The 14,022-nt window shown below is 41.3% G+C and overlaps 1 protein-coding gene across 1 annotated transcript in view; it reads left to right on the forward strand.

Annotated features, from left to right (window-relative positions):
* Window positions 1-5,734: 5,734 nt before the first annotated feature.
* Window positions 5,735-14,022, forward strand: part of LOC124711853 (sodium-coupled monocarboxylate transporter 1-like) — a 213,702-nt gene continuing 205,414 nt past the window's right edge. The window contains exon 1 of the mRNA XM_047242080.1: window positions 5,735-5,860. The gene's annotated coding sequence lies outside the window, so the exon portion shown is untranslated. The remainder of the gene's footprint in view (window positions 5,861-14,022) is intronic.

Here is a 14,022-nt window from a genome sequence, read left to right on the forward strand (position 1 = left end):
AAGTTCCGTAGGAGAACTCCTATGAAGTTTTGTAAGTAGGAGATGGGGTACTGGCGGAGTACAGCTGTGAGGTGTGTCGTGTGCCCTTCTCGGGTAGTTGACCTGTTAGAGCACTTGCCTACTAAAGGGAAAGGTCCTTATTTCGAGTCTGGATCCAACACATGGTTTTAATTTGCCAGGAAGTTTCATAGAATCATTTTATTTTGTTGTCGACGAGTTTCATGATGTGATGTAAGGATAACCATTTTATATTTTATGACTGACTACGATTTTATCGCCGGCCGGAGTGACATGGCGGTTATAGGCACTACAGTCTGGAACCGCGCGACCGCTACGGTCGCAGGTTCGAATCCTGCCTCGGGCATGGATGTGTGTAATGTCCTTAGGTTAGTTAGGTTTAAGTAGTTCTAAGGTCTAGGGGACTGATTACCTCAGCAGTTATGTCCCATAGTGCACAGAGCCATTTGAACCATTTGTGCGATTTTATCAACCAGGGTGTAGAACTGTTCTCAGTTTTTGTGTCGTTGCATACAAGTTTGCTTCACTGAACTTGGCTTTCGTACAATTTCCGGTTAATGATTGATGTGATATTACTGGTACAAGCAGTTTGTTCAACCTGCTTCTCGTGCAAGTGTGGTTCAGGTTTGCTGTCGTTATTAGCACCAAATTTCTTATTCATGTTGCTTCCTACACCAACGCATGTCATTGTATGACTTTTACTGATACATTCAGTTTCTGTTCATCCTGTAATTTATATATGAGTGATGATAAGATGTTTGCTTACAACAAAAACTGGGTAGTCATCATATTTTAACTGTCTTTTGCACATCCGATCTAGGGGTTAAAAAGTTTTTGTAAGAATAAATTTAACTATTTGTAGAAAGATCGTGTATTCCATTACTGATAATGTCAGGCATAATTTTACCTAGTTAATTAATACGTTTTACCCATTGTGTTTGGTAAAATCTTAATGGAAATATGGAGCAATATACAAAAGTTGCCGAAAATGTGAAAGGGTTGGGTTGTTTTGGGGAAAGAGACCAAACAGCGAGGTCATCGGTCCCATTGAATTAGGGAAGGATGGGGAAGGAAATCGGCCGTGCCCTTTCAGAGGAACCATCCCGGAATTTGCCTGGAGTGATTTAGGGAAATCACGGAAAACCTAAATGAGGATGGCAGGACGCGGGATTGAATCGTCGTCCTCCCGAATGCGAGTCCAGTGAAACGTGAAAGGAAAATGAACTTTTTTACTGCACTGTCTTCCTACTTTACAAGAATTTCAAGCGCTGGAGCCGGAACTCTCGAACTGACAACACGTGCCTCTTGTATGCGATTTGTTTTCAGAAGCACTACACCTCCAGTCATCTTGGAGGTTGTTGCTGTTGTAGGTCTAGAGGTCAGAGCAGGTCTCTACAAGATGACTGCTGAGGTTGTTGCGGGTCCGGCTGTAGCCGATGTCGATCCTGTAGGCCTTAACATGTCGAAGCCGACTGCTGAACAAGCAGAAAGAGCGTTACATACAGACTAAGACACGCAAACAATCTAACTGAATGAACTGAATCTGCGTTGGCGAACTTCAAGAGAATGTTCATCGTTCATAGAACGAACAGAATACACACTTTCAAAATGACTACTGAACGGCATGATGTAGCGAGAGGTATAATCCCACCTGGCTAACCAGATTTATCACTGTAAGTTCCTACATCTTCTGTAAACTTGCGTTACCACATCCTATAGTCTCCTCCATCCTGAGAAGTCGGACCAGCTGCCGCCCCTCCAGAGACAGGTGCCACCTTCCCTCCATCACCATGCACGCCATAACCTTTCCCAACGCATTTTCAACTCCCTTTTCCCCCTTGGCCTCCCCGAGATCTCTCCCTCACTCCCGTCCCATGCCGAATGACAGTTACAACCCACCCCTGCGCTACACAGATGGCACCCCACTCATTTCCGAACACATACACTCATTTATCAGTTCTTTTCCACAACGACATCCTGCAATATTTTCCATCCAGAACCTTCCCCGACATCTCAGATACCCTAGTTCCCACTCACAGTTACCAGGATCCCACATTAGATGACTCTCATTATGATTTAGAATCTATATCGCATCACTATCATCCTTACCATAAACGTCATCATCTACAAAACTGGCTTAAAAAGTGTCTTGACCGCAATAAAATATTTATTTATAATGGGTGCCAGTTTCAGAATGTGACGGCCTTCAGGCCTTTTTCCAGTTCGTGCAGTATGGGACAGCAACCAGTAATAAACATTTACTAGAGATAAGCAGTCTTGGCTGCGAAACAGGCATTTTTATTCTGCATTTTGCCAACAACACGTTTAGCCTTGATTAAGACTTCTGCAGATTGGCCTACAAACAAAAATACAAACTTTTACTAGACAATAGCATGACCCCGAATGTGTTAATCTTCGGACTATCAAGGAAAATATTACAGCCAAATTACTGGCGTAAAAGGTGTTAAGCAAATGTCTTGCAAATGTCTTAGCAGGCAATCACCGTTGTCAATATTTTAAGATTTTAAGAACATTGTGTGGTGCCATTAAAAATTAATATAAATAGAATATAACAGCTGAAAGTATTCAGAAGCCAGTAAATGATGTTGACCATCAAAGACATCAATACACACACAGAGAAAAAGGTTTTAAAACAACGTACTGATATAAAATAGCGTCGAGTACACGGGAAGCCACGTTTAAAACAAAGCGAGTTGTTGCCCTTGTCGAGTATTAACGGACTACGTGCAGTGCCCTATTAAAATAAAATGAACCAAAAGATAGCCAAAGGCATTCAAGGCGATTAATCTGAACATGCCTCTAAGATACGTACTGAAAAATAAGGAGGCAAACCGTTCACCGCCACCGCCTTCTGGCATAGTATACGTAAATGGTCTGAAGATGGCCAGATTATGACCGAAACTGGTAACCACTGTAAATAAAAAATCTAACTAGGTGTAGGCTGTTTTTAATCTAATTTTAAAATGTTTTAACCATACTGTTGTTTCTCCACGAGAAATGTTCTTAAAAATTACAGTCATCATGTGAGTTCTCTGCTTATAAAGTATTTCTCTCCTAATCTAAAGTATTTTATAAAAAATGAATAGCTGAAAGGCGATAACATGGCTTAAGTAAATTTTTATTAATAATAAACAACATTAAAGTATCAGCAATAGCAGAAAGAAATGTTTAAAAAATAAAATACTGAATATGGAAGGCTTTCAAAGCAGAAGAAATAAAAAATCGAGAACAACATGGACGGAAGAAAGGAAGAGACTTCATGGTAGAAAAAGTGAGGGCATACTGGAAAAATAGGAAACAACAACAAAGGAAGAAGAGAAAGAGGAACTGAAGTTCCTAACGTGATCCTAGTTGGTGAATACTACTGTTGTTGTTGTTGTGGTCTTCAGTCCTGAGACTGGTTTGATGCAGCTCTCCATGCTACTCTATCCTGTGCAAGCTTCTTCATCTCCCAGTACCTACTGCAGCCTACATCCTTCTGAATCTGTTTAGTGTATTCATCTCTTGGTCTCCCTCTACCATTTTTTCCCTCCACGCTGCCCTCCAATACTAAACTGGTGATCCCTCGATGTCTCAGAACATGTCCTACCAACCGGTCCCTTCTTCTTGTCAAGTTGTGCCACATGCTCCTCTTCTCCCCAATTCTATTCAATACCTTCTCATTAGTTATGTGATCTACCCATCTAATCTTCAGCATTTTTCTGTAGCATCACATTTCGAAAGCTTCTATTCCCCCTCTTGTCTATACCATTTATCGTCCACGTTTCACTTCCATACATAGCTACACTCCATACAAATACCTTCAGAAAAGACTTCCTGACATATAAATCTATACTCGATGTTAAGAAATTTTTCTTCTTCAGAAACGCTTTCCTTGCCATTGACAGTCTACATTTTATATCCTCTCTACTTCGACTATCACAGTTATTTTGCTCCCCAAATAGCAAAACTCCTTTACTACTGTAAGTGTCTCATTCCCTAATCTAATTCCCTCAGCATCACCCGATTTAATTCGACTACATTCCATTATCCTCGTTTTGCTTTCGTTGATGTTCATCTTATATCCTCCTTTCAAGACACTGTCCATTCCGTTCAACTGCTCTTCCAAGTCCTTTCTTGTCTCTGACAGAATTACAATGTCATCGGCGAACCTCAAAGTTTTTATTTCTTCTCCATGGATTTTAATACCTACTCCGAATTTTTCTTTTGTTTCCTTTACTGCTTGCTCAATACACACATTGAATAATATCGGGGAGAGGCTACAAACCTGTCTCACTCCCTTCCCAACCACTGCTTCCCTTTCATACCCCTCGACTCTTATAACTGCCATCTGTTTTCTGTACAAATTGTAAATAGCCTTTCGCTCCTTGTATTTTACCCCTGCCACCTTTAGAATTTGAAAGAGGGTATTCCAGTCAACATTGTCAAAAGGTTTCTCAAAGTCTACAGCCGGCCGAAGTGGCCGTGCGGTTCAAGGCGCTGCAGTCTGGAACCGCACGACCGCTACGGTCGCAGGTTCGAATCCTGCCTCGGGCATGGATGTTTGTGATGTCCTTAGGTTAGTTAGGTTTAACTAGTTCTAAGTTCTAGGGGACTAATGACCTCAGCAGTTGAGTCCCATAGTGCTGAGAGCCATTTGAACCATTTTTTTTTTTGAATCAAAGTCTACAAATGCTAGAAACGTAGGTTTGCCTTTGGGTCAAGTGGCTCTGAGCACTACGGGACTTAACATCTATGGTCATCAGTCCCCTAGAACTTAGAACTACTTAAACCTAACTAACCTAAGGACATCACACAACACCCAGTCATCACGAGGCAGGGAAAATCCCTGACCCCGCCGGGAATCTAACCCGGGAACCCGGGCGTGGGAAGCGAGAACGCTACCGCACGACCACGAGCTGCGCACAGGTTTGCCTTTCCTTAATCTTTATTCTAAGATAAGTCGTAAGGTCAGTATTGCCTCACGTGTTGCCCTGAGGAAAAATTACGGCTGTAGTTTCCCCTTGCTTTCAGCCGTTCGCAGTACCAGGACAGCAAGGCCATTTTGGTTAGTGTTACATGGCCAGATCAGTCAATCATCCAGACTGTTGCCCCTGCAACTACTGAAAAGGCTGCTGCCCCTCTTCAGGAACCACCCGTTTGTCTGGCCTCTCAACAGATACCCCTCCGTTGTGGTTGCACCTACAGTACGGCTATCTGTATCGTTGAGGCACGCAAGGTCCATGGTTCATACAAAAAACAAAAAAAAAAAAAAAAAAAAATCCACACAACTATGTGGAAGTAATATGGTGTAAGGGTAATGTGTAATCGTGATGTTGCTTAATATTTCCTATGTGGCGAAATAAAATAATGGCTAATAATGAAATAAAATACTTATCAGGAAATACAAGACCTGCCTAAGCAAGAAAATGTTAAGGCAAATAAAACCGATGACATTTTCATACATCAGACACGAGCTGACAGCTTAATAGCGCACATGCAACAGTATATTTCTTAGTGACGCATAATCTGTGAAGGCTGCGTGGAGGGGGAACGCTCCTGTCAGAAATGATTATGAGACTAGTGCACGTAAACACGATGGCGTCAGTGAGGGGGACTCTTTTGTCTGTGGACTTCGGACTCTCCTGGCTGTGATGCTGCTGTCACTGAATGCTTCCTTACGCCGGTTTTGTGTCAGTCGGCAACGGCTCCTCGACCCAGGTACACCACACCTACATCTGCTGGTTCTTGGGAGACGCGCCGGTAACTGCCTGGTCCACCAGCAGACATACGGGATTGTTGTTCCACCCGAAGCCTTACAACCCACAAGCAGTGGTATACAGTAAGTATGTCTTTCTCCTCTCCCGTTGGCTGGGATACTACAGTCTTACGTGAGATTTAGTTGTATAAAATCTCGTCGACTGTTGGATCAATAGAGACAGATAAGTGGACCTGGAGATTCATAGCTAAAGAAATCAACCATGTTCATTTTAAATACGCAACTAAAATTATTTAACGAAACCACCAAAAAGTACAATATTGACTGTTCTGGCGGAGAACTGAGCTACAGTTCCATCGAATCGCGTCCACTGTCGTAACTATTATGCTGTCTTACTGCGTAATCAAATCTTCTGCTGAGCTAGGTGCAGTGGGCTTTAGTAAGTTCAGTCACATTTACAAAGTCGAGCATCATAATGAATTAATTTTCTTACTATAAACCCATATCACGCCAGAGTCTACTCTTAATTGTAAAAATTTCAGGATTTTAACTTCTCAAACTAGGAGCATGTTTCGAATATCAACTCACCATTCTAAAGTAGTTTTCTCTGCTAGCCAATGTCACAACACCACTTCTACATTCCATATGAACTTCCGTTTCCGTTAATTATACAGCTTCTTTAAATCGATATGATTTCCATAAAATAGGCTTAAACCTACTAGTATGCTCTATTGATCATCGTTACAAAAATGTGTAATCCGAAAGGCAGCAAGTCATAGTAACAGAGCGACCTTCATTGGAATGACTACGTAAAACAAAAAGTAGGAAAAGCAAATGTCAGAGCGAGATTCACAGGAATAATCTTAAATAAATGTAACTCTACATCTACATCTACATCCATACTCCACAAGCCACCTGACGGTGTGTGGCGGAGGGTACCTTGAGTACCTCTATCGGTTCTCCCTTCTATTCCAGTCTCGTATTGTTCTTGGAAAGAAGGATTGTCGGTGTGCCTCTGTGTGCGCTCTAATCTCTTTGATTTTATCCTCATGGTCTTTTCGCGAGATATACGTAGGAGGGAGCAATATACTGCTTGACTCCTCGGTGAAGGTGTGTTCTCTGAACTTCAACAAAAGCCCGTACCGAGCGACTGAGCGTCTCTCCTGCAGAGTCTTCCACTGGAGTTTATCATCTCCGTAACGCTTTCGCAATTACTAAATGATCCTGTAACGAAGTGCGCTGCTCTTCGTTGAATCTTCTCTATCTCTTCTATCAACCCTATCTGGTACGGATCCCACACTACCGAGCAGTATTCAAGCAGTGGGCGAACAAGCGTACTGTATCCTACTTCCTTTGTTTTCGGATTGCATTTCCTTACGATTCTTCCAATGAATCTCAGTCTGGCATCTGCTTTACCGACTAACAACTTAATATGATCATTCCATTTTAAATCACTCCTAATGCCTACTCCCAGATAATTTATGGAATTAACTGCTTCCAGTTGTTGACCTGCTATATTTTAGCTAAATGATAAGGGATCTTTCCTTCTATGTATTCGAAGCACATTACACTTGTCTACATCCAGATTCAATTGCCATTCCCTGCACCATGAGTCAATTCGTTGCAGATCCTCCTGCATTTCAGTACAATTTTCCATTGTTACAACCTCTCGATATACTGCAGAATCATCCGCAAAAAGCCTCAGTAAACTTCCGACGTCATCCACAAGGTCATTTATGTACATTGTGAATAGCAACGGTCTTACGACACTCCCCTGCGGCACACCTGAAATCAGTCTTACTTCCGAAGACTCCTCTCCATTGAGAATGGCATGCTGCGTTACACAATTGGTGTGATAGTCCATATGCTCTTACTTTGTTCATTAAACGACTGTGGGGAACTGTATCGAAGACCTTGCGGAAGTCTACGAAGGAAGAGGCGTTTGGTCTACTGATGCTCGAGTATTATTCACCAATACCACACTACCTTACGCGGTAGGACTTGATTTAAGAGGTAGGGAAGTCGGCACGTGTTAGAGATGGTCAACGAACGCGTTATGCATCACGAAGAAGTTTAATACCGAAAACACTTTCCGGGAAGTGCTAATACCGAGTCTTACAGGCAATCATTCTTCCCAAGCGCCACTCGCGCGTGGAACAGGTATGGGTGGATCAGTTAGTAATACAAAAAGTATTCTCCTCCACCCACCACTGGGTAGCTTGCGGAGTATGGTATGGATGTAGATGCATATGAGTGACTCAATCATTTAAATCTGCGTCCAGTTGACCTGCGATTTATTTTATATAACTGTTTCTGATCCAACACCAGGAGGCTGAGCAGATCACTTTCCAGACTTTATCAATACAGAAAAACATAGGTGGTTAATGAGGATCGAACATGGGACCACCAATCAGTAGCCAGACACGATAAAAATTAGACTGTGCTTTTTAGCACGTTCTTATTAATCCACTTTCTTCTCTGCTCGATACAAATTTTGACATTGATTTTAGATTAATTTCACTGTGAGCTGAGGACTTCAAACTTTCAACATAGATCAGAACTGGATAACAATACAATATTAACTCGTTTTCGTCTATGGTATGGAGAGTTCGTTTTTCCACCTGCCTTTTCGGTACAGATTTTTCAATTGATTTAAAACAAATTTTCCCGATGAGCTGAAGACTGATCTTTCTACACAGCTCAGAAATGAATCATAATGCAGCATTAACTCATGTTCCCGACATTGTGTCAGTGAAATAGCCAGCAATACAATACTGAAAGTACTTGTTTTAGTCTATAGTCATAATTTATTTGTTTCGTCTTCTGGTAGTTGGTTTCAGTACGTAATAACATGAACAGACTATCCACTGTTGACACCCCTGTTTGGAAAGGTATAGTGACGACTGCGTTCCTGTGAATGGCCTGTACATGCTGTCATGTACTGAAACCGGTAGCTATTAGACAAAAAAAAAAAATTGCAAGGATAGACGAAAACATGTACTTCTTCAGTATTAAAGGGCTTTTTGTCTAGGCAGGAGGTACTTCCTGTGGCGTTGCTATTTCCTAATTTTTATGTTCCAGTCGCGGACTATTTCGCTTTGAGAACGACTGCTTGTAAGCCTGTGTGAGGATTTGAATCTTTCTAATTTTCACCTTCACGCCCTTTTCACGAGATATACTTCGGAGAGAACAATACATTGGTTAATCCAGTTTAAGAAAAACTTAAATAAACCTGAAATCTACCATATGCCTTCTTGTAATCTCATCAAAATTAAATAGATTAAAAAATTCCATACTTAGCAGTACGAAGCAGAAAATATTTTTAAAATAATGTTTTATGTAACACCTTTAAAACTATATATGATGAGATTAGCAATAGCAAAGCTGGATAACGCGGCGAGTTATTTTTGGAAATTTTATGGCCCTGTTTGGCTGCTACAAAAATTTTCTCCTACGTGAAGACAAGCAAGTGCGAAAAAAAATCCTTCTTTGTATGTTTCTCCGGCCGATTATACTACGTAGTGCAGTTTTGATGGTACTGCATCTAAACTCAGACGCTTCAATTCAAACAAAGCTACTGTCTTAGTACTGTGCAGCGCTTAAGACTATCTTAGTATAATGAATAATTCAACTATGCTTTTTGCAGACTTCTGTTAATAGTTTTTAATTACATAGTTTCACTGACAAAGTGCAGTTCCAGCTTAGTCAGTCTCCTTTTTTTCCCTTCACCATTTCAATAACAAACGAGAAATGGGAAATGTGAGAAAATTTTACGTGACTGCTTTGCAATGTTTCGGTCGATATGGCTTGACAGAAATCATGCAGTAAATTCAGTACCGTATGGTTTGCAGTTAGGTTAATTTTTCTCCATTTATTTCGGCAGGAAGCTTTTGTTTTGCATCAAGAAAAAAAGGGAAAAGGAGAGTGAAATTTTCTAAGTCGGAAGAGAACAGCGTTGCACAATGAATAATGGCATTGCACAATCAAGCAAGTAACAAAGCGAGCCAGCGGCTAGGCGTAAACATTAGGACACGGTTAGTCGGTCACTAGAGTGCGACATCAACACTTCCATGTGTGAGTGTGAGCGGGCTCAGTGGTAAAGGGTTAGACAACCTGTCCCCGTTACTCTCATGACGTTATCTAAGAAGCACTACGGAGGGTGCAACAACATCCATCAGGCCTTTGACGTAGCATCTAAGACATTGAAACAAATTGGTTAAATAAATGTATCAAAATAGAAGAATACAGACGACGTTTGAAGTACAGAACCGATTCGGTCACGACGAGTGATAACAAGAAGTAGAGCCTCTCCTTCACGCCATAAATCCTCCACCTCCCAAAGTTAGACTCAGTCGCTCGGTAGAAATGATGTGGCTCATGTCGCTCGCAATCGAATCTCTAAATATTGTGCTATAACGTTTTCTTATGTGACTGTTCCTGCACTGGTAATATTACTGCCGTCTTACGAAATGACCACCGATCTTTAGCCATGGATGACAGAGGGCAGCCTCCAGTACAAGCTGTCACTGACGAGTAGTCCAGGGGCCAACCAACACCGATCTAACCAGGGGCACTAAGTGTGTCAGCGACCTACAGAACCGGCAAGCGAGGATCAGCGTTAGAGATAGTTCTTGGATAGCAGGTAACCTGAAGAAACAAAGTAACATCGATTTTGCTGTAATGAGAGATATTACAACGTATGTACAGTGAACAATGCATACCACTCTTAACGTAACCGAAACCTTGGGTAACCTGGGTCAGTGTAAATTCTTTTCCACAATAGATTTCAGGAGCACTTATCATCAAATTGAAGTATGTCCAGAGGATGGTCATAGAACAGATCTACAGCACCATCTGGTCACTACCAATATCACAGAATACCAGATGGGTTGAAGAACGCGCCTGCAAGATTCTTGCACTTGTTAGAGTCCTTCAAGGTTTAAAAACGCAAAAAGTATGATCTATTTCGATGACCTCATAGATATACAAGTGAAATGATTAAGATAATTATTTGATGGATTAAGAAGAACTTGAGTCACGTTGAGCATTGACAAATATCATTGTGCTCGTTCACAAGTTAGTTACCTTGGGCACATTATTAGCCAAGAAGGTGTGAGGACAGGTCTTCGTCTCACTTCACCTGTGTGTAATTATACGGTTCTACAGACAGTAAAACAATTACAATCACTCCTTGGTCTAGCAGCTTATTACAAAAAAATTTCTTCAAGGGGTTTCCAGAAAATGCACAGCTATTGACACCTGAATGTCATACAGCATTTCAAAATGTGAAAGAGATATTAACTTCACATCCTCTGTAAGTTTCTCCTGACTTTACCAAAGAAATTATCATTCAAAGCAAGCAGTACTACTTTACGTCCCATTTTCAGTCAAAATTAGGATGGTCAGGATCATCCTTTAACGAAGAAGTCTCTCTGTCTAAACAACAATGAGTGCAGCTATTGACTACGGAAAAAAGATATGTTAGCTTTAATATATGGTATTTCGTATTTTAGTTGTTATTTATATGGTCGTAAATTTAAGCTAATTACAGATCATGCATCGTTGAAGTGGTTATTGGGACGAAAAGCCACTTCCAGTCCACTAACAAGGTGGGCACTGAAATTGAGTTTCAGTTTGAAGTAGTTCACAACCATGGTGTTAAATACACAAATGCCGACATATTTAGTAGGAGAATTGCAGTGTTGGGTTAAATTTAACAGATTTGACTAAAGCACACGAAACTGAAAAGGAATGCCAATTATACAGCAAGCAGCCACAGATTCTTATACCTTGAAGGATTAATGTGTAGATCAACAAATTGCGAGCTTCACGTTGTTGTGCCTACAGCACTCCAAACTGAAGTATTATGACAAGCACATGATCATGTACTGTTGGAACATGAAGACAAAATAGCTACTGGAAGACGAAATGCAGAGAGATTTTGGTGGAAAGGACGACATCGTGACGTGAAGCAATATGTTACAAACTGCATTGCTTGTGTTCAACGAACAGACATAAGTAAACAAAAGGTGCAGCTCCAGAGGTTACCAGAAACAGAAAACTTTTGAAGTAATGGGAACTGATGTGTTACGACAGTTTAATAGAAGTTTAGCAAAAGTGTGTACTGACTATGTTGGATCATTTATTGAAGTAGCTGGTAATGATAGCGATATCAGATCGCAAAGCAAGCACTGCAACTCAAGCCATGAATAACAATTGGTGACTTAAATCTGAAGTACCAGAAGCTTTAGTCACAGATCAAGGAACTACTTTGATGGCTGCCTTGTACCGCAAATTGTAAACCAAAGAAATGCTTGAGAAAGTGTCAAGGACTACATCAGGTAGATTGAACGACTTCATCAGTCAATGTGAAGTTGCAGTTGCTGATGAAAACATTAGTAATACATGTTAGTCAGCTAAATCATTATAAACGTACCAGTGATACATTGCTGCAGGTACCATCACCATTACAGCGGAAGGGGGAGTTACCACACATAACAAATGTAGCCCATAATGTATCATATGGACATAAGTCTATGGATAAGTAACAGGGTATTGGGTTATACATGTCTACAGGGTGACAATTATTGAACTATATAAAGAAAACGTAAATTAGTTACAAACTGTGCATACACTTTATTCAACATGTAAACGTCACTGCAGATATTAGGATCTACGTTATGACATGTTCGATATGCCAACCATCAATGGAATGACGTGGCGCAGACTAACAGAAATTCTGCGCGACTCCCTAAAATGTCGGAACATCGATGCTGTCGATGACGTCCTGAATGGCTGTTTCCAGCTCAGCAGTAGCTTTGCGGTTATTGCTGTACATCCTATCTTTAACAGAATACCACAAAAAGGAGTCGCATGTGTTCAGATCCGTAGAATATGCAGGCCTATCGGGGCCCATCCCAGTGGCCTCTGGCCTCTGCACTCCGCCGCAGAGTGAAAATCTCATTCTGGAAACATCCCCCAGGCTGTGGCTAAGCCATGTCTCCGCAATATCCTTTCTTTCAGGAGTGCTAGTTCTTCAAGGTTCGCAGAAGAGCTTCTGTAAAGTTTGGAAGGTAGGAGACGAGATACTGGCAGACGTAGAGCTGTGAGGACCGGGCGTGAGTCGTGCTTCGGTAGCTCAGATGGTAGAGCACTTGCCCGCGAAAGGCAAAGGTCCCGAGTTCGAATCTCGGACGGGCACACAGTTTTAATCTGCCAGGAAGTTTCATATCAGTGCACACTCCGCTGCAGAGTGAAAATCTCATTCTGGAAACGTCCCTCAGGCTGTGGCTAAGCCATGTCTCCGCAATATCCTTTCTATCGGGAGTGCTAGTACTGTAAGGTTCGCAGGACAGCTTCTGTATCGTTTGGAAGGTAGGAGACGAGATACTGGCAGAAGTAAGGCTATGAGGACCGGGCGTGAGTTGTGCTTCGGTAGCTCAGATGGTAGACCACTTGCCCGCGAAAGCCAAAGGTCCCGAGTTCGAGTCTCGGTCGGGGACACAGTTTTAACCTGCCAGGAAGTTTCATATCAGCGCACACTCCGCTGCAGAGTGAAAATCTCATTCCGGTATTTTATGTACCTTGCAACAGCATACATAGTATTCCTTGAGATAAAACTTAATTCTGAGGAGGTAGGGGATTCATGATTAATCTTTTTTACTGCGTTGAGTTGAAGATGGTAGCAAAATATATCACGAGCATAGTGTTTTTTACACATATGTGAAGTGGAGGTAATTGAGATGTAGCCATTGAAAAATGGAAGTTTATCCTTGAGTGTGTTCAGGTTCAAACAGGTGAAGTGTTACTTGTTTCAGAGCAAAGGGATACATATTGTCAATGTCAGTAAGAGAATTAGCAACTGTGTCTAATTCATACATGTGATTGTGTGAAATTCAATTATTCCTAAGAAATATGGAAGCATCAAGGTGCAAAAGAGAAGCATCAGTGCCACAACCATACTTTCATTGTGTTGGCAGTGACTGGATCTCTACGCGTTCCAAGCAGAAACAGTAGTAATATATTGCTACAACACAACGTATTCACAGGTATTATTTAAGACAGAGTGGGTTATTAGTTAATGGAACCAAGTGTGACACATACAAAACTCAGTTTACCTTCCTGCTACAGTTAAAGGTACTGTGATAGTTAAAGAACTCGGCCAGTGTTGAGTACGTTACCCTTACAAAACCTAAGCCTCGTCATCATTATCTTGGCTCCCAATTTACTACAGGTGAATTAATCGTTTCAGAGAAAATACAAATTTCGGGAGCTCAGATATTAAA

The sequence above is a fragment of the Schistocerca piceifrons genome, chromosome 8 (assembly GCF_021461385.2).
Source record: "Schistocerca piceifrons isolate TAMUIC-IGC-003096 chromosome 8, iqSchPice1.1, whole genome shotgun sequence".
Classification (NCBI taxonomy): domain Eukaryota; kingdom Metazoa; phylum Arthropoda; class Insecta; order Orthoptera; family Acrididae; genus Schistocerca; species Schistocerca piceifrons.